This window comes from Rhinopithecus roxellana, chromosome 4 (genome assembly GCF_007565055.1).
Source record: "Rhinopithecus roxellana isolate Shanxi Qingling chromosome 4, ASM756505v1, whole genome shotgun sequence".
NCBI lineage: Eukaryota > Metazoa > Chordata > Mammalia > Primates > Cercopithecidae > Rhinopithecus > Rhinopithecus roxellana.
Genome location: NC_044552.1, coordinates 119,348,638 through 119,370,630, shown reverse-complemented (window position 1 = coordinate 119,370,630; position 21,993 = coordinate 119,348,638). Strand labels below are relative to the sequence as shown.

The window sequence follows — 21,993 nt, the reverse complement described above, 5'->3', positions numbered from 1 at the left end:
CTTGACTTCCATTTTATTCACAATATATTTTCTTATGTGTTAAACCCTGTAATGCTTAGAAAGTAGTTTCAGAATTGCAAAGCCATACCTTTGAAAAAAAAGAATCTTACTGATTAGAGCTCAGCACTTGCTTAGAGTTTTTTTGTCTTTAGTTCAAATACTATATTCAGAAGTTACTTAGGTTAATTCTCCTCTTCTCTGTTAGAGTATGGTTATATTATTCACTTGAAACATGGTTCCTTTGTTTCTGTTTGTATTCAATTTTAGGGTTTTCCTCCCATCCTTGTTGATTTTGTCTAGGCAAAACATTGACATGGTTTCAAAAGTCAAGATGTACATAAAGATATATTCAGAAAGGTGTCATTTCCCCCCTTCTATTTCCTCAGCCTTTCTGTTTTATTCTGTTCCATACTCTATAGGTAACTAGTCTCACTCATATACATAGACAGATATGTATTTTCTCATTTCCCCCTTTCTTACACAAAAAGTGGGGTACTTTGGACACATACTCCTTTAAATTTTGCATTTTTCACTTGAAATATATCCTGGAAATCATTCTATATCAAAGAGATCATTCTCATTCTGCATAATACACCATTGTGTGGATGTACTGTAGTTTATTTGGCTACCCTCCTATCTATGGAGATTTAGCTTGTTTTCAATGTTTTGTAAATAAACAGTGCCACAGTGAATGATAGTTTTGTGTTACTAGAGAATTAATGTCTGGTATTCCTAGAAGTGGGATTGCTGAGTTAAAAGGTAAACACATGTAGTTTTGTTAGATGTTACTGAATTCCCATCCATAAGGAATATGCCAATTTTGATACTCAGCAGCAATGTTTGAGAGTACCTGTTTCCCTGCCATCTAAAGATCATTGATTCATTAGGGTTTTCCAGGTGTATGATCATATCACCTGCAAGTAAACGTGGTTCTACACCTTCATTTCCAATTCTGACGCCTCTAATTGATTTTTCTTAAAATTGCCTCCACAAATACCACTAATACAGTGCTAGTTTATAGAGAATGTCTGATTCCTGCTACAAGTGCAAATGCCTTTAGTGTTTCTCTATTAAAAATAAGATTCTGACTGTGATGCAAATTATATATGTTTACTTGTTTGTGATACTAAGAAAGTATGCATGAATTCCTATTTTCTTGAGTTTTTTTTTTTTTTAATCAGAAATGGATCTTCAGTTTTGTTGAAGGCTTTTTTTTGCCCAGCATTTATGGAGATAATCATGATTTTTCTTCTTAGAGATGATGTACTATATTAATGGATTGAACCAACCTTGCATTCCTGGAGTAAGTCTCTCATGCTCTTTGTGTATCATTTTCTCACCATGATGTTGAATTGTGTTTGCTAATATTTTATTTAAAGCTTCTGCATCAGTAATCAAAGGTGATATTAGTTGCAGTTTTCTTTCTTTTTTCCTTTTGTTTATGTGTCTGCATTTTACTTGCTTCATAAAAAAGAATTAAGAAATTTTCCTTTGTTTCCAAAGCTCTGGAACAACTTGTACGGCATTGAGGCTGTGTTTGGTCTTTGAATCCTTGGTAGGATTGCTCTGCGAAACTAGTGAAGCATGGTGCTTTTTGTGGAGTACTTTCTTGATAACTTCATTTCTTTTATGGAAATGAGTCTGTTTAAACTTTGTGTCTCTAATGGGATCAAGTTTGGAAATTGTCCCTTGCTTGTAGGTTTTCAAATTTATTTGTAGACGTGTCTGTAAAGTGGGTGGACACGATGGCTCGTGCCTGTATTCCCAGCACTTTGGGAGGCCGAGGTGGGCAGATCACCTGAGGTTAAGTGTTCAAGACCCGTCTGGCCAACATGGTGAAACCCTGTTTGTACTAAAAATAGAAAGATTAGCCAGGCGTGATGGCAGGTGCCTGTAATCCCAGCTACTTGGGAGGCCGAGGCAGAATTACTTGAACCCATGAGGCGGAGATTGCAGTGAGCTGAAATCGTGCCATTGCACTCCAGCCTGGGTGACAGAGTGAGACTTTGCCTCAAAAAAAAAAAAAAATCTGTGAAGGAATGTTGTAGGATTTCTTCTCTTTTATTGGTTGTTTTACTCTTGTTATTTCTGATTTTGTATCTTTATGAGTTCTTTGGCTATCTAGTGGTATGTTTATTTTGTTATTTTTCTTCAGCAGGCAGAATTTTAATTTATTAATTAGAACTACTTTTTTCAGCCAGGTGCAGTGGCTCATGCCTGTAATCCCAGCACTTTGGGAGGCTGAGGTGGGTGGACCACCTCAGGTCAGGAGTTCAAGACCAGCCTGACCAACATGGTGAAACCCCGTCTCTACTAAAAATACAAAATTAGCTGGGCATGGTGGTGCATGCCTATAATCCCTGCTACTGGGGAGGCTGAGGCAGGAGAATTGCTTGAATCCAGGTAGCAGAGTTTGTAGTGAGCCAAGATTGTGCCATTGCACTGTAGCCTGGGCAACAAGAGCAAAACTCCATCTCAAAAAAAAGAACTGCTTTTTAAAATTAATCACTGCTTTTATTTTTATTATTTCCTTTTTGGTACTTTGTTGTTCTTTTTTTCAGCTTCTTGAGGTGGGAATTTATTTGTATTCTTTCATTTTGTTAATAAAGTGTTTAAGGCTATAAATTTTTTTCTGGTTGTTATTCAAACTATAGCCCATAGATTCTGATATATAATGTTTTCATTATCATTTAAAAATTTTTGTAAGTTCTGTTTTACTTGCCTTTTCTTCCAATAGTTGTATAATAGGAAATTACTTAGTTTCCATATGAAAATCCCTTTTAACTTAAAAAATTTGTTAATAATTTCTAGTTTTATTGCATTAAAATCAGAGAATACTATTTTAGTCATTCAGTTTTATGGAACATATTGACATTTGGGAGAAGTGGAACCTAATAAATGATCAGTTTTTGTTAATGTTTCATTTGCAGTTGAGAATAATGTATATTCTCCATTTTCAGGCTGTTAAGTTCAGTATATAATCATCAGCTTACAAATTGTTTGTGTTGTTTAGGCTTTCTGTATCCTTTCTTATTATTGGTCCACTTAGTCTGAGAATGGTATGTTACTGAGAGTGGTGTGTTAAAATCTCCTATCATTAGCAGGCTTCTACATCTCCCTGCATCTTTTGTAGTTTTGACTTTATAGAAACAGATGCTGTGTTTCCGGTATGTAGATATGGCGAATTGAGATTTTTAGCATTAAAGAATATCCTTGTCACAGTTAATGCTTTTTGTTTCAGTTATGCCTTGTCTCACATCAGAATCATTGCCCTCGCTTTCATATTGTGTTTACTTTCCAGATACTTTCCCCCATACCTTTATTTTGTTTTTGTTTTATCGTATATTCAGTTCTTTAAAATTTTTTTAAAATTATACTTTAAGTTCTGGGATACATGTGCAGAATGTGCAGATTTGTTACATAGGTATATACATACTGTGGTGGTTTGCTGCACCCATCAACCAGTCATCTACATTAGGTATTTCTCCTAATGTTATCCCTCCTCTAGTCCCCCACCCCCTGAAAGGCCCCTGATGTGTGATGTTCCCCTCCCTGTGTCCATGTGATCTCATTGTTTAACTCCCACTTATGAGTGAGAACATGGCAGTGTTTGGTTTTCTGTTCCTGTGTTAGTTTGCTGAGAATGATGGTCTACAGCTTCATCCGTGCCCCTGCAAAGGACATGAACTCTATTGATAATTTTTTATGGCTGTATAGTATTCCATGGTGTATATGTGCCACATTTTCTTTATCCAGTCTATCATTGATGGGCATTTGGGTTGGTTCCAAGTCTTTGCTATTGCGAACAGTGCTGCAATAAACATACGTGTCTTTATTGTATGTATCTTTATTGTAGAATGATTTATAATCCTTTGGATGTATACCCAGTAATGGGATTGCTGGTTCTAGATCAAATGGTATTTTTGGTTCTAGATCCTTGAGCAATCACCACACTGTCTTCCACAATGGTTGAACTAATTTACACTCCCACAAACAGTGTAAAAGCCGTCATATTTCTCCACATTCTCTCTAGCATCTGTTATTTCCTGACTTTTTAATGATCGCCATTCTAACTGTTGTGAGGTGGTATCTCATTGTGGTTTTGATTTGCATTTCTCTAATGACCAGTGATGATGAGCTTTTTTTCATGTTTGTTGACCACATTAATATCTTCTTTTGAGAAGTGTCAGTTCATATCCTTCACCCACTTTTTGATGGGGTTGTTTTTTCTTGTAAATTTGTTTGAGTTCCTTGTTGATTCTGGATATTAGCCCTTTGTGAGATGGATAGATTGCAAAAATTTTCTCATATTCTGTAGGTTGCCTGTTCACTCTGATGAGAGTTTGTTTTGCTATACAGAAGCTCTTTAGTTTAATTAGATCCCGTTTGTCAATTTTGGCTGTTGTTGCCATTGCTTTTGGTGTTTTAGTCATGAAGTCTTTGCCCAGGCCTATGTCCTGAATGGTATTGCCTAGGTTTTCTTCTAGGGTTTTTATGGTTTTGGGTTTTACATTTAAGTCTTTAATCCATCTTGAGTTAATTTTTGTATAAAGTATAAGGAAGTGGTCCAGTTTCAGTTTTCTGCATATGGCTAGCCGGTTTACCCAACACCATTTATTAAATAGGGAAACCTTCCCCCATTGCTTGTTTTTGTTGGGTTTGTCAAAGATCAGATGGTTGTAGGTGTGTGGCGTTATTTCTGAGGCCCCTGTTCTGTTTCCTTGGTCTATATATCTGTTTTGGCCCTAGTACCATGCTGTTTTGGTTACTGTAGCCTTGTAGTATAGTTTGAAGTCAGGTAGCGTGATGCCTTCAGCTTTGTAGGATTGTCTTGGCTATATGGGCTCTTTTTTTGTTCCATATGAAATTTAAAGTAGTATTTTTTTTCTAATTCTGTGAAGAAAGTCAGTGGTAGTTTGATGAGGATAGCATTGAATCTGTACATTACTTCTGGCAGTATGGCTATTTTCACGATATTGATTCTTCCTATCCATGAGCATGGAATGTTTTTCCATTCGTTTGTGTCCTCTCTGACTTCCTTGAGCAGTGGTTTGTGGTTCTCCTTGAAGAGGTTCTTCACATCCCTTGTAAGTTGTATTCCTGGCCTAGGTATTTTATTCCCTTTGTAGCATTTGTGAATGGGAGTTCACGTGTCATTTGGCTCTCTGTTTGTCTGTTACTGGTGTATAGGAATGCTTGTGATTTCTGCACATTGATTTTGTATCCTGAGACTTTGCTGAAGTTGCTTATCAGCTTAAGGAGACTTGGGACTGAGACAATGGGGTTTTTCTAAATATACAATCATGTCATGTGCAAACACAGATGATTTGACTTCCTCTCTTCCTGTATGAATAGCATTTATTCCTTTCTCTTGCCTGATTGCCCTGGCCAGAACTTCCAACACTGTGTTGAATAGGAGAGGTGAGGGAGGGCATCCTTGTCTTGTGCCGATTTTCAAAGGGAATGCTTCCAGCTCTTGCCCATTTGGTATGATATTGGCTGTGGGTTTGTCATAAATAGCTCTTATTATTTTGAGATATGTTCCTTCAATATGTAGTTTATTGAGAGTTTTTAGCATGAAGGGTGTTGAATTTTATTAAAAGCCGTTTGTGCATTTATTGAGATAATCATGGGGTTTTTGTCATTGGTTCTATTTATGTGATGGGTTACGTTTATTGATTTGCGTATGTTGAACCCCCATACCTTTATTTTTAAACAATTTTGTTGAACCATTTTGTTCTAGGTATGTCTTTGTATAGAGCATATATTAGGATCTTGCTTAGTGAACAAATAGTCTTTTTATTAGAATATGTAAGTTTAACTCTTTCATATTTCTTGATAAAAATGTTTAGCATCGAATGTGTCATATTTTATGTTATGATTAGTATTTGTATTTTATTTGCTATGTTTCTGTGTGTGATGTGTTTTTCTGTTGTGTTTTTTTTTTTTCTTTGACTTAAAATTTTTTTGACATTTAGGTAAGTTTTTATGTGTTTGTTTTAGTGGTTGCCTTTGGTGTTACAACTTTTTAAATGTCTTCATAAGTTTTCTTAAAAAAACTATTTATTGCCTGGTTGTAAGTTTTTCATTATATTTTTGTGAAATCCCTCCTATTTCTTATATAATAACCAGTGAACTTGTTCTACTTTCCCTTTTTATTTTTCCCTTTTCCATCAAATTTTGTTTTATTTATGCTTTGTTAGAACATGCAACATGTAACATATAGCACATAGCATATGATATATTTTTACTTGGTTTCTACCTTTGTTTTAGTCTTAAATGTATAATTAAATATATTAAATGCTCGTTATCAATTTTTTTTTGCCTGAGTTTCCCCCATTATCTGATGCAGTTTATCTTGAGGAAATGCCATAGATTTCTCAGGAGGGACTGATGGGCATAGAATTCTCATGAACTCTCGTATGTTTAAAACTATTTTTCTGTAGTTTTCCTACTTGGAGGATAGTTTAGCTGAATAGAAACTCCTTGATTTACATTTCTTTCTTTGAGGTTTTTGAAAATGCTACTATGTTTTTACCTTGTTTTCTATGTCGTTTTTGAGAATTCTGATGCCAGTCTAATTTTCTTGTAGTTGTAAGTTGTTTAGCACACTCCCCGCCCCACCCCCCCCCCCAACTCCTTTCTTCCTCCTCAAGACCCCTGGGGGGAAAAAGAACCCTTGTTGCATTTTTGTTTTTCTTGCTGCAGGCTCAGTGAGCTCTTTAAGTGTATAGATTGGGGTCCTCTTTTATTCCCAGAAAGTTTTTTGGATTATAATTTTAAATAATAGTTCTACTTAATTGTTTAATTTTCTATGGAACTTCCATTATATATAAAAGGACTCTCCTTTACTTGTGTTCTGTATCAGATACTTTCTCTCTGATAATTTTTCCTTCTTTCTTTCTTTATCTCATTTTCATTTTCTTGGTTGTTTTCCTGTTGTCTTCAATGCCCTTGTTATGCTTTCGTGTGAATCTGTTCTTCTTGGGCCCCAGTGTAATTCTGTGTTTATTTGTGAAATGATTTTGCCTTTTTTCTTGTATTTCATTCTTGAGTTCAGTCAGGTCTGTTTCAGTTCTTTCTGTTTTTGTCCACTTCTTTTCTTTGTTGTTGAGTTCCTAATCAAGGGTTTTGTTGGTTTTTTTTCTTCCATGTCCCCAAGTGCTTGCTTGAAGATATTTGATTCAATATAGAATATGTTACAGTTTTCTACTTCGCTATTTTTTTTTTTTTTGAGGGAAGTTTTTGTCAGATGAATTGTTGGAATTCTTGTAACCATTTATTTGTGTATGTGTGTTTTTAAAAATAAATAAAGAATTTTTTTTGTCTCTTTATATCTGTGGACAGGGTTGATGGTTTGAGGTTGGCACCTTTCCTTCCTTTTAATTTCCTTTCCCCCCTAAACTATCAGCTTTCCAAGATCACCTCCCTGTATCCAGTGTACTTTAAAATCTGTAATCTAATCTTTATTATGCCTTTTTTCGGTATTTTCACTCATAGGATGCACTTTCTCTTTCTCATGATGGTTTTATGTCAGCGTTAGACCTAATCCTAGCTCCTGCCCTCTCTGTACCATTCAGTGTTCCCCTAACTGTCCTTGACATTCACACAGGCTTGCAGCTGGAACAAGGAGGAGAGCTCATAAGGATTCTGTTTGGATTTTTCTTCTTACAGTTAATTTGAAGTTTGGATGTGTGGAAGACCTGAAGTTTGTGTAGTTTTATTTGTTCTCTTTGTTGTTCTGTATTGGTTTTTGTAAGAATACAGTAACAGTTTTGGATTTACACAGCCTCATTGCCTAGACTACCCAAATCTCCTCTCTCCTCACTTCTGAGTCCATATTAGATATGGCCCAGTCTATACAACTTTGTTTGTATAAAATGTGCTTCCAATAGAATAAATTACAAAGCCTTGAGATGCATTTCATGCCTTAACTTGGTTTTCTTGATTCATTCAATACAAGCAGGCAGACAACTGGGAAGCATAATCACATGGAGGCTCCCAGCTCTCAAAAGTGTACTATAACCAGGCTTTTGTTTGTTTGTTTTTAGTATTCTATATAAAATAATAAGTAGTGATTATAGATTTTTCAACTTGGGAACCAACTAATGGCAACACAACAGAAAGGAAGAAACTGGAACTGCGGAGCTAGATCACTGACTGGAGGTGAAGGCTGTGCATGTAGATTTGGACACCATTTACTTACTGATAGTTCATTCCATAAGAATGAATAAGCCAAAGGGAGATAAGTGTACAGAAAGAACAAAAAATTCCTTTCTTCAGGAGGGAATTCATGTTGGAAAGCAGGAAGGAGCAGCCCACCAGGAACAGGAGGAAACCTTAGAGCATGCAATAGTCACAGAAGCTGTGGGAGGAGGGGCTTTCAACAAGGTGTGAATGGCCAGTAATGTCAGATCCACCAGATAGGTTAAGCAGGATGAAGAGAGAACTTGGAATCTTCTCTTTTTTTTTTTTTTTTTTTTTTTTTTTTTTCTGAGACGGAGTCTCGCTCTGTCGCCCAGGCTGGAGTGCAGTGGCCGGATCTCAGCTCACTGCAAGCTCCGCCTCCCGGGTTCACGCCATTCTCCTGCCTCAGCCTCCCGAGTAGCTGGGACTACAGGCGCCCGCCAGGTCGCCCGGCTAGTTTTTTGTATTTTTAGTAGAGACGGGGTTTCACCATGTTAGCCAGGATGGTCTTGATCTCCTGACCTCGTGATCCGCCCGTCTCGGCCTCCCAAAGTGCTGGGATTACAGGCTTGAGCCACCGCGCCCGGCCGGAATCTTCTCTTATATATTGTCGCTCATGGGTTCAAAAAGATTTCCACATACAGGATCTTGGAATTCGAACATCTTTCTGGGAAGAAAGCATAAACTGAGATGAGACATTTAATCTTTTGGTGATCTCATATTTGGTGTTCTTAACAGTTTTAATTGGGACATCTTAAATCCATTTGGTGCTTTGTTTCTGATTAAAGAGAAAAATCTAATGACTACTGAGACTTTCTTCTCAGGATTGTCATTATGATCTTAATCGTACTGACTGACCACTCCCTGTTTTATGTATTTAAGTTCCCCTAAACACCCTGTGGGAAAATGCTTTACTTTTGTAGATGTAAGTTTGTGTCAGGAATGTTTGTTAACACTGGATGTGAACTACATTTCTGAAAATCTTGGGAGTATCAAACCATGCTCAGAATCCTTACTTTTCTCTCCACTGTTAAGTGCTGAGTCTCTGAGTATGGACGGGGGAGGGGGAATAGGTATTTAGTGCCCCTGGTGAGGGAGGTGGCTTAGGTCATGGTCCTGAGACCAGATCAAAGGTGTTGTAGCTATATTTGTAAGCACTTGGGAAAATTGAGATTTGTAGTTCAATAATAGGATATCTTTAACATAAGTTAAACATAAAGTTAAAAATATATTTGAAAGCAATAATCCTGTATAACTTAGAGTCCAGGTTTCTTTTATTAATATGTAATATGGCAACTAGTGACATCTGTGCTCACAAGCTCACAGGGTGATTACAAGAATTATATGAGAAGATATTCTTGAAAATACTGTGATAATTCTTAATTGCTTTTCCCTCTCTTCTTCTTCTTTTTTTTTTTTTTTTTTTTGAGACAGTCTCGCTGTCACCCAGGCTGCAGTGCACTTGTGCGATCTTGGCTCATTGTAACCTCCACCTCCAGGGTTCAAGTGATTCTCCCACCTTAGCCTCCTGACTATCTAGGACTACAGGCACACACCACCACCCCCAGCTAGTGTTTGTATGTTTAGTAGAGATGTGGTTTTACCACGTTGGCCAGGCTGGTCTCGAACTGACCTCAAGCGATCTGCCCACCACAGCCTCCCAAAGTGCTGGGATTATAGGCGTGAGCCGCCACACCTGGCCCTTTGCCTGTCTTCTAAAGCCATCTTCCCAACCCTATTCCCTGCACATTCAGCAAAAGATCTTACCTTTAGAATAATAATAATAATTGTGGGACTCAAGCACAAATTATCTTAATTTCTAAGCTAGGCCTGCGGATTTTCTCTAAATCTGTACCTCTTCATTCCTCCTGTTATTTAGAACCCTTAGACATGCATGCTGTTGATCCCTCATACTTGTTTTCTTCAGGACTTTACGCCGTGAAGCAACCTCTTCTCCCCCCATATCTCTGTATATCTTTAGTGTCCAAATCTCTGGTGACTTTTTCCTCAGCCTGTAACATTTTCCTTCATCCTGCATTTGACTTTAACTCCTCTCTTACATCTCTCTTTTTTTCTTAGCCAAGCTTTTAGTGTCCCCGTAAGCTTCCATTCACCAGGGCCATTTTAAGGTCTTCACTGTCCCAGGGTACTCTATGTTGGAGGTCTTACCCTGGATCACTTGAACCTATACAATGGATCCACATCACTGATTAAATAGGGTTAGTTATTTTGAAAAGATTTGTGGCTTTTGCTTTTGAAGTGATTTGCATTGAGTAACTCACTTATGATTGATTATGATTTTTTGGCAATCATTATGCTTGCTAAGGAATTCATATGAAGTAAAAAAAAAAACAACAACCCTAACCTAGAAATTGTTTCCAAGTGGAATGAAATGTTTCTGAGTGCCAGGTTTATCAATTAGTAATGTTGATTTATTAATTTTAAATTTAATTATTTTAAAAGTTTAATTTAAATGTTCAGCTCTCAGGCATTTTGTAGACCTTTGAAAGCTTATAGGCATAGGCACTTACAGTTCTTCCTAATGGCACAACTGGCTTCAGTCCCTACTTCTTTACTGAAATTGCTCTGGCAGAAACCACTGGCAACCTCTGTAAAACCAAATCTAGTCCACTTGTCAGCATTTGTCATGCTGAACCTTTTTCTGTTTTACACTGTCAATCATACCTTCCGTTCTGGAAACTCCTTATCCTAGGGATTCCATGTTCTTTTTTGTTTATTTGTTTTACTCTCCTCTGACCCTTCCTTCTTCGAGTTCATCATAGAATCTCCTTCCCTTCCCCTTAAACTTGGTCAGCTCCCTTTGGTTTAGAACTTTTTTTTACATGCCCATTCTAAGTGATGATTCCAGACCCTTCTTCAAGGTCTGGCCTTTCTTGAGAGCCTTAGGCCTGCATATTCTGCTGTATCTGAACACAGGCACCTGAGTGTCCAAACAGGAATCTCATACTGAACTCCTTCTTTGCTTGTTTATCTGTGTTATTTATCTCAGTTAATGGGAACCTTATCCCTATTCAAACAAGCCAGAAACCTGGAATTCTCCTTTTTCTTGAAAAATTGGTGAACATTTTCCCACTACGAAATGGAGCATTGCTTCACAGGCAGTATATAGAAGCAGCATCATTTTTTTAGAAATATAATTTTAATTTTAACATATATTGTAGCTACTAAATTACTGTTTCACCTCCATACTGAATGTAACTGGAGGCTAGTGATTGTGTATTCCAATATAAGATTATTGAAGACTTTTTTGTAACAAGAAAAATAAATAGAAAAGGAAGCCAAAATCATTTGAAAACCCTTCACTTTTGACTATATTACATGTATGTATATTTGTAATTTTCAACACATGTCAAGAATAAGACTTTAATCGTTCTAATGCCTGTGGGAGTCTAGTCTCATTATTTGAATGCGGTGACCACTGATTGGAAAGGTCAGAAAAGGTGCGTTTTTGGTGGATTTTTACTCCATGTGATATGAGTTAAATTTATCCTCTGAAGAATTTCAAATCTGATTGGATTGATGATATTTTTAGTGTCAGAAAACCATTTTAACAAGAAGAAAAATATTTCAGATATAAGACCAGCAATAACCTGTTTAATTTTTAGCACTGATAACTATACAAATACTACCTTTAGATTCTCTGGATGGCTAATATTTGTAACACAAGCTTTTTATTTTATTTTACTTTATTTATTTGCAGTTGCAAGATTTAATAGAGTGAAAACAGAGCTCCCATAAAATGGGAGGGGACCCAAAGCGGGTAGCCGTTGCTGGCTCGAATGCCTGGGTTTATATCCCAATCATTGTCCCTCCCCCTGTGCTCTCAAGTGATAAATGATTGGCTATTTCTTTACCTCCCGTTTTTACCTAGTTAGCATTTTAGTGAGCTCTTTTTACTACCTGATTGGTCGGGTGTGAGCTAAGTTGCAAGCCCCATGTTTAAAAGTGGATATGGTCACCTTACCAGCTAGGCTTAGGGATTCTTAGTCGGCCTAGGAAATCCAGCTAGTCCTGTCTCTCAGTCCCCCCTCTCAACAGGAAAACCCAAGTGCTGTTGGGGAGGTTGGCTGACGACTGCTCTAACTGCTTCCTGCTGAATTGGGGCGTAGTTAGGGTCGTGCAGTTGAGATTTCCTTGGGAGGGGTGCCTTCGATGTCATTAACATTGGAACATGGGCTAGCAGGCCAGTCCAAGGGTCCGCAGTAGATCTTAGTCATGGACTGCATCTGGGGCTCCGTTTGAAGAAACATTTGCAGTTTTACATCTTCGATTCTGGAAGAGACAAACCTAACAAGGAGGTTAAAGATACAGGGATTGAAATGTATGGCCTGCAGTGCAGGGCATTATTTCTTTAGCACACTTCATAGGCCCTGGCTATCTGCTTGATAGTTTTGAAAAGGCCTGGTCCAGTAAATAATGATTTGGCCATCTGATAAGTGCTATCAATACCCAAGTGAAAGGTCTGGTGAAGGGTTTTAAGTAATTTCCATTGGTTAGCTGCAGGCAAAAGTATTTTCCCTTCTTGGGTGGCTAGCCATCCTGAGGAGAGGAAACTATATCCTCTTGAGGTTCCCCTTTCTATTTCTCTTGCTGAGTACTGGGGCTTGGTTTCCCAGAGGGAATTACCCCATACTAGGGGTCCTTCTATAAGCATTTCTGCTGGAGGGTCCTGCCTTGTGGCTCTTTTGGCTTCAATAGCCACTTGGCAATTCCCTTCTATTTCCCTTTCCTTTCCTTTCTGATGACCCCGGCAGTGTAAGACTGCCACTCTTTAGGTTTCTGTACAGCTAATAATAATCTCCTAATGGCTTACTGATGTTTGATAAGTGTTCCCTCGTAAGTTAGGAATTGCCTTTCTCTCCATATTGCTGTATGGGCATGGAGGACTAGGTAAGCTTACTTAGAGTCTGTATATATATTTACCCTTTTTCCTTCTCCTAATTCTAGTGCCCGAGTGAGGGCTATTAGTTCTGCCAGCTGAACGCTAGTTCCTGGAGCGAGCAGGTTACTTTCAAGTATTCCATTATCACTGACCACTGCATACCCTGCTTTTTGAAGTCCTTTTTCTACAAAGGAACTTCCATCGTATACAAGTTGAGGTAGGGGTCAGTCAAGGGAACCTCTATAAGGTCCCTTTGAGTGGTGTAGATTTGAGCAATCACCTGTTGACAGTTATGTTCTATCTTTTCTGCATTGTCTGGAAGAAACGTGGCTGGGTTGAGTTGCTGAAGTATGCAGTCGCAGCACTGGCCTTTCAATTAATAGAGCCTGATATTTAAGCAAATGGTTGTCTGACAGCCACAAGTCTCCTTTAGCAGTGAGTATGCCGTTTACATCGTGAGATGTCCACACAGTAAGATCTCTTCCCTGTACCATTTTAACTGCTTCAGATACTAAGACTGCTACTGCGCCACTACCCGTAAACAGTGAGGCCAACCCTTTGCCACTACATCAGTTTCCTTACTCAGGTATGCCACGGGTTGCAAGCTGGTCCCTCGGACCCGTGTAAGGACTCCTAGAGCTATTCCTGTTTTTTCTGTGACGTATAAAGAAAAGTCTTGCCCAGTTGGCAAGCTTAACCCTGGGGCTTGGGTTAGGGCCTTCTTTAGGGTCTGGAAAGCTGCTTCTGCTTCAGAAGAGCTAATATACACAAATGCTGGCACATAGTAAGTACTATGTAAGTGTTTGCTACGTTTGTCATTATTAAGGCTAGAATGGGTGGTGACAGAAGGCTGTCTCATTGGGCTTGAGGCCATTTCACCTTTAGTCTTCAAGGGTGAGGTAATAATTTTTATTTTACAGCAGCAAGAGCAAGCAGCCCCATCTAGCCTTTTGTTGTCCTCTGCTCCTTGGAGGTGAAAGAGAAGTACAAATTGGGGATAGGAAGTTATCTAGAATCAGCTCTGTCCCTCCACATCCCTGTTCTTTGGAGATATTTAGGAACGTGCTATAGATTAGACATCTATTACGTAGTGGGGTGAGCATGTAGACCTTTGAGTGAGTCATACTTGAAGTGAAAAGCTGACTCCTCTATTTACTAGCTGTGAAATATGGGAAATGAACTGTGATCTACCTTGCTGGGATGTTCAGAGGATTAAATGAAGTAGTATCTGTAAATACTCTGGCACATAGTAAGAGCTCAAAAAAATAGCAGATGTTTTAAATGAGAATACTAGTAGTAATAATGTTTCCCATTTTAAAATGTAAGTACTTTAGGGAGAGTTAAGATATATAATCATTCATGCGTTACCTAGCATTACATTAATAACATAATTATATTGCTTACAATCACTAAGGAGCTTTGTGAATAGGAATTTTCATTGCACTGTGAAGGTGAAGTAGGAGAGTGAACCTAGTGAATGTGGTGCAGCGTGAACCAGGATAATGGTCACACCATACAAAGTTGAATATGTTTGGGCATTTGATTCAAATCTCTTCCCAGAGGGGCTGAGCGCAGTGACCTATGCCTGTATTCCCAGCACTTGGGGAGGCCAAGGCGGGAAAATTTCTTGAGCCTAGGAGTTCGAGACCAGCCTGGACGACATGATGAGACCCCCCTCTACAAAATTAAAACATTAGCCAGGTATGGTGGCACACACCTGTGATCTCAGCTGCTTGGGATGCTGAGGCAGGAGGATCTCTTGAGCCCAGGAGATGGTAGCTGCAGTGAGCCATGTTTGCACCATTGTACTCCTGCCTGGGCAGCAGAGTGAGACCCTATCTTGAAAAAAACAAACAAAAAAAACCTGTTACCAGTGACCACTTCTACTTCATTTCAATCTATTTAGAAATTTTCCCCTAAATTGTTACGTATTACCTACACACATTTGTTGAAAAAATTATTTCATAAGGAGGCAGCATGATGTAATAGAAAAAGAGATACAGCTTAAAATCCTGAATTTGCCATTACTAGCTATGTTATAATTTATTTATATATTACTTAATATATAATTAATGTAATTTGGTTATATTTGATCTCTTATAAAGTGACTTAACCTCCCTGAGCCTTTGTTTCCTCAGTCATAAGATGTACTGTTATGAGATTTAAATATCAATATATGCAAGGCTGTTCCCATAGTGCCTGGCCCATATCTGGCACTCAGAATTTTATTTTTTATTCCCATATATATTCTTCAGACTTTATTCTTGTTGTCATGTCACTATAAATATGTTCTTATATTTCTGATCAAAATTGCTGAAAACCAGCAAAATGACGAAGACAAGTTATGATGTCTGCAGTTTATTTTTAAATGGTTCAGCAAAAATATTCCTTCATATGCATATGTGTAGAGAGAGAAAGATAAAACAAATGTGGCAAAATTTCTAACAGTTAGTAAACTAGACAAAGGACATATGGGTGTTCATTTTATTCTTTGAGGTTTACTGTGGGTTGGTAATTTTCAAAATAAAAACACTTGAGAAAAAAGCAAGCTGTATTTACTCACACAAAATAAGAGCCTGAGATACCTTCTAGTTAATGTTATTATTTAATGATATCAGTTTAATTGTAGAATAAGATAACTAGCTTTATTATATTGTGTTAAGTGAGAAAATGATTTTTAATTGGATTGTAGTAAACTTAAAATCTTAAAGTAGAGGATGCAGAAATACCTTTTATCTTTGTCACAGATGCTCTCATGGGATTTGCCCTTATCTAGTAAGTGTCTTAACTTTGGTGTGGCTGATGGGCTTTTTTGATCCTTATGTTTATTAGCACAGAGATTTCCACAGGCAGATACTTCTCTTTCTTCCCCTTCCCCTTAAAAAAAGGTCAGCCAAAGTAAATAGATAGTATAGTTGAATATGTACTCTGCCTCACAAACCTTTCATTTCAACTTTACCTAGTCCCCCTTACCAACAAAAAAAGGTCAGTCAGAGTAAACAGATAAGAAATGTGGCTGAATATGAGCTGCCATGCAGCTTCAGATGATCATTTTACCTCATCTTTTAAAATAGTTGTTTTTAATTCCTCTACTTTTGTTCATCAAACCACAAGAAATCATGTGGCTAATGATATGATACTGATTGTTAACATTAGCAGGAACTACAGTTAAATTCTTAGGATGATCAGAGATTTTTTAAATGTGCTGTGCCTTCAGATATCTTGGCTAGAAATGTCTTTGTAACCCTATCGCCGTTTCTCACTTTGTGAGACAGGTTCACCACACCTCACCAATGACTTTAGAAAAGCATCTTAATAGTCGTCTTTGGTTTCTTTTTAAGAACGGGAATATTTGCGTTCCCCGATGTGTGTAATCCTTGCAAGGATATTTTAGTACTGAATTTATTCTGTGTTAATAAAGCACACTGCTTGACAGGGTAGGACTTCTCTGTTTTAGTGTTTTGTCCCTGACTCCTGGGATGTGGATATACTAAGTACATGTTTATACATGTAAGTGAATTCGAATTAAATGAAAAATTGTGATATCCTTTGGTCACTCTGACTGTAGAAGCTCAAACACTTGTATTTTAATATGGTTTCCACTTTAAATATTTCTGAAGCAGTCATTAATAAAACAATTTATGGTGGAAAGTCCTGTTGGAATGCGAAATCTTTTCCAAGGAGAAAACTTGCTATTCAATTGTGGTTAAGTCAGCACTGACTAACTAATAGAATGTTAGTATTTCGCACATTTGGAACCGTCGTATTTCCTGATTGTTAACTAAAGTGACAGATAAACATTTTTTTTTTTCTGCAAATCAATTGTAATATGCAATATACTGACAAATCTCTAAGCTTCATATACCTTTGGGTTAAGATACATATTTGTATGTATGAAGCAATAACTCCCAAGTTTGTTGATATGGTAGTTTTTAATATGTCCCAAAAGAGTTTTTCCATTTGACTTGTTTAAATTAGAAAATTCTTGTGTTAATTACTATCATACTGGAAAGATCTTTTCATGAAGTGAAGTATACTTTTGTAAGTTAAGTACCAGATGAAAATGAAAATAATTTCCTATAAAATGAAACAACGTACATTAATTGGAAAGAAACTTGTAAGACTTTTGGTTTTAAATAGCTTGCTTTATAACTGCAGAACATTTTCAGAATTATTTGTTACTAACATTTTTCTTTAAGAATCAAACCAGATCCATGTCTAATTCATAACCAAATGCAAGCACATGAATAAATAGATAAATCTAAAAGGAGCGAGGAATGTTAAGCCTTAGCTTAATGCAGTGTAAGTCACTGCTTTGAACTTTGAATTCTGCTGATTAGTTCCTACAGAAAATTTATGGACTTTGTCAGTTAATTTGCATCATACTTTTTAAAAAATCCTATTGTGCGGTTTCAGTAGGGCAACTGAGTAGATTTTGTTGCATGTATTTGTATTTTTAAATGTAGATACTGCTTTTTCTCATTTTTCAGAGTAGGAAGTCAAAAGATAATATCTGAAAATGACAAAATAAATGAGCTCCATGAGCATATTATTTAGAAATATAGAGTAAAATATCAGAAGAAGCAACTAAAAGAATTTAGAGTGATTGCCTCTGAGGTGAAAGATTGAAAAAGTACAGCAGGAAGCTGCTGTTTTCTGTTATAAACCTTGTAGAATTAGTTGACTCTAATCTGTGCAATTATAGTTTTTAAGAAAAGGATAATTGAGCAGAAAACCTGTCTTTCCCTCTCTCCGTTATTTGCACACATAGTAAGCCTATTTACTTAGACCAACTGGGTACTGCCAGTCAGCTGGTAGTAGTTTACACAGTTCCCAGAGAGCACAAGGGTGAATAATGCACCCTTTGAGGCCTGTCTGGAAATCCTAGAGTGTGGCAACACTAAATATTCTAAAATGGAATTCTTAGAGATTGGACTTAATGAAATGAACCATATGGAGAATAAAAAACTGTAATTATTCATCTATTTTCATCCTAAATAAAATTCAGCAGAGTCCCTTATCTTTCTTAACTGTATTATTTACAGTATGTGTGTCTGTGCACACATATGTAAAACAGAAACCATCGTTAGATAGCTTAAATATAAACGGAGGAGTATTTCTCAGACTGTGGGGTCCCTCAGAGCCCAAAGGCAGGAGCACGGTGCGCAGTGCGGCCTATGGAAGGCAGTGAAACTGCACAGCTGACTTTGTCATTCCTCCTGGTCCTGCAGGCTGATTTTTTTTTTTTTCTTTTTTTTCCTCAAGCTTTCATGTCCGTTTACAAGAAAAGGAACAGAATTATTTGGTCTGCTCTGTCTCTGTTTTTTTCTCTCTTTGTTGGTGTCTGTCTTCTCCCCCTCCACACCCCCATCACTGTGTCCACCGTCTGCTGAGGAGAGAGTTGTTAAATAAAGGAGATCACCGTAAGCAGTGCGGACATTCCATTACGTGACGGCCTGAGTGGGTTTCTTCATAAATGCTTAGCTGCAGAGATGAGGACATTAAGTATTTCATGGTAATGTTGCTAATAAATGACCAAAGCATAGGCAGCTGCTGTAAGCTTAATGATTGTCAACATTTAGATATGGGGTGAAGTTCTAAAGCAACGCTATGTGGTCACATTATCCATCGGTGAAATGCTCTTTTGCTCTAGGTGGCCACATTTTGGTGCTGCCAGTTACTCTTCAGATGTACACAGACTATTCTCATTCCTAAGATAGTGATACTATTTCATGAGTAGAGTTCTTCCAGTTTTCTTTCTTTTTTAGTCAAGTATTTATTTGAAAGTGTATTGCAAAAGTCATTTCATGATTCTTTGATTTGTACCAGTAAGCAATACACAAACCACAGAGGAGTTTTGGCTCTTTTCCTTTATCTCCTCTTACTGAGATGTGGCATTCTTTAGAAAGTCATCCTGCATCCCTGTGGATCTCTGCCATAAATACTTTCAGAGCAGGCCTTCCATCAGCCTGATGATTTTCATTAATTTGTCCAAGTACCCTAGGCTTTGTGGTATGTGGTTCCCAGGCTTAATGTTTATTGTGATGAAGTAAAGTCTGCTCCTCTAAAATATTGATCTGATTAGAGTTTTAGATGAAATATTGTGATGGACTCATTTTGAGAGGGAAGCTTAAGTCTGGAATTTTACCATATGTAACCTTCAAAGTTTGTAAATGTGGGGTTTCTGGATATTAGTGATTGAACATTCCGAGAGACATCTTTGAAAATTGTTCAGTAATTTTTCACAATTGATCATGTATTCTTCATTTAGCAGGTAGTTAGGTTTTTTTTCTGTTTTAAACTTTATTTTTGTTATTATTAGTACAAGTTCCAAAACCAAAATACAATTTTTAATCAAATCATGCAAATAAATGAATGTTATCATTAATAATTTTTTTTTTTTTTTGAGACCGAGTCTCACTCTGTTGCCAGGCTGGAGTGCAGTGGCACAATCTCAACTCACTGCAACCTCCGCCTCCCAGGTTCAAGTGATTCTCCTGCCTCAACCTCCCGAGTAGCTGGGACTACAAGAGCCCGCCACCACCCCCAGCTCATTTTTGTGTTTTTAGTAGAGACCCGGGTTTCACTGTGTTGGCCAGGATGGTCTCGATCTCTTGACCTCGTGATCCACCTGCCTTGGCCTCCCAAAGTGCTGAGGTTATAGGCGTAAGCCACCACGCCCGGCCCAGTAAATATTTTTGAGTGAATGAATAGCTTAACTCTATAAAACTGTTTTGCTAGCCAACAACTTCTTTTTTTTTTTTTGAGACAGAGTCTCACTCTGTTGCTAAGGCTACTGCAGGTCACAGTTCTCTGCAGCCTCTACCTCCTGGGTTCAAGCGATCTTCCTGCCTCAGCCTCGCAAGTAGCTGGGACTGTAGGCATCCACCACCATCCATGTCTGGCTAATTTTTGTATTTTTGGTAGACAGGGTTTTGTCATGTTGCTCAGGCTGGGCTTGAACTCCTGACCTCAAGTGATCCACCTGCCTTGCCCTCCCAAAGTATTGGGATTACAGGCATGAGCTACCATGCCCGACCACTTCTGTTGTTTAATCTCTTCCAAAAGTGATACAGATCATAAAGAAATAGGCCCATGAGTCCATATGTTCTATAGGGGGTTCACTGCAAAAGGATGGAAATCTGAGTGGTTACAGAAAGAGAGGTGAGTGATACATAAGTTAGAAAGAGACAGCACAGTAGACTAGAGGATGCAGTATGTGCATGTAAAAAATATTAGAAGAGAGAAAAGAAAATTCCTAAAGTCCTTGCCATGGTAGTTCAGATGTATTCTGGCTCATAATTTCCTTAGGGTTTTGATTGTAAGTGGCTGACTAATGGGCTCTTGGCATGGGCTTTGGCTTATGAAATTCTTTCTGTTGTTTGAAGAGTTTGGGGGATACTTGACTTGGTCCGGGCCTATTTGAACTTTCAGGGTGTTAATCAAAACTGCCTGAAGAATTCCAGATTCTGCCCACCTACATTTAAAATTTTCTGGCATGACCTAGGCCTAGAGAAAAAAAATGTATGGTGCCATCTTTTTTAGTAGAAAAAGTACTAGACATGATGTCAGGAGGGTCTGTGTTTTGGGGCTGCCATTTATTAGCTCTATAACCATGGATTGCTTAATTTCCTGGACCATATTGTCTTCACCTTTGAAATGAGAATAATTATACCCATTGTATATTTATTTGCTTATTCATTCATTCATGAGTGTCCATAAATTCTTTGGTTGACCATGTGTCAGACATTTTTATACATGCAAGAGATACAAAGAAGAATAGGACACTGTCCCTGAATTCAAGGAGCTTATTGCCTATTAAAGGAGGATAGATTTGTATTAAGAAATAAATAAATGCATGGAAGTATTATGAGTATTATGAATGAAGCAAGAAACATAAGAATCTTTTTTTATGTCTTCTGTTCCATTAATCACCAGGTTGTATTAATTCTTCTGCCTAAATAAATCTCCAGTCCATCAACTTTTCTTCATCATCACGGTCAGCACCTTAAGTCCAAGCTGCTATGATCTCTTTTTGGACCACTGATCTTCCCTTACTCACTCAAGCCCTCAAGTCCATTCTTTTCACTGTGGCCAGAGACACCTTTGAAGGCAAAGCTGACCATAGACAGATGTTAACAGTAGGGGAACCTGGCTGTTGAGGTGTGTAGGAGGACCCCTCCTTTACTATCTTCACAAGTTATCTGTAAATTTAGAACTTTTCTAAATGAAAAATGTTTATTAAAATGCTTTAAAATAAAGTAAACTGACCACACAAATTTAAGTTGCTGCTTAAAATCCTTCAGTGGTTTTTTTTTTTCTTTCTTTCTTTTCTTAAAGAGAAAATCCCAAATTCTTCAAATGACCTACAAGACCTGTTTGACCTGGCCCTGTTTATGTCCTGGAACATTCTTCCCTTTCCCTGTGCCAGCCTCATGGGCCCTCCTGGTCACACACTGTCAGGCTCCTTGCAGACAAGAGACAAGCTGCTCTTCTGTTCTCTCCCTGGCTAACTCCTCAGCCTTCAGATTTGCAGCTCAGATGTCACTTCTTCAGGACATCCTCTTAAGTCATCCTGCATTGTCTTTTTGGGGCACTTGTCAGTTGTCATTACATCTGTGTTTTGGTGATTTTTCAAAACATGTCAGTTGATCTCACTGAACTATGAGCTGCACAGGAGGGCTGAGGCCATGTCTGTCTTGCATATGGTGCTTGGCACCTACCTGGCACATGGAAGGACTCATAAATTGTTGAATGAATGAGTAACTAAATGAGGTGAAAGTGTCGTTACATTTTTGCTACTTGCTCTAGAGACTATCGTGCCCAAGCACTGCAAATGGAGAGGAGTATAATAGTGCAATTTGCTTAAAATTATAAAAACACAACAAAAATTAATGTACATG

General features: G+C 37.8%; 1 protein-coding gene across 1 annotated transcript in view; it reads left to right on the top strand.

The window, feature by feature from the left end:
- PEX7 (peroxisomal biogenesis factor 7) overlaps positions 1–21,993 on the top strand; it is a 93,912-nt gene that overhangs the window by 48,881 nt on the left and 23,038 nt on the right. The gene's annotated exons all lie outside the window — the stretch shown is intronic.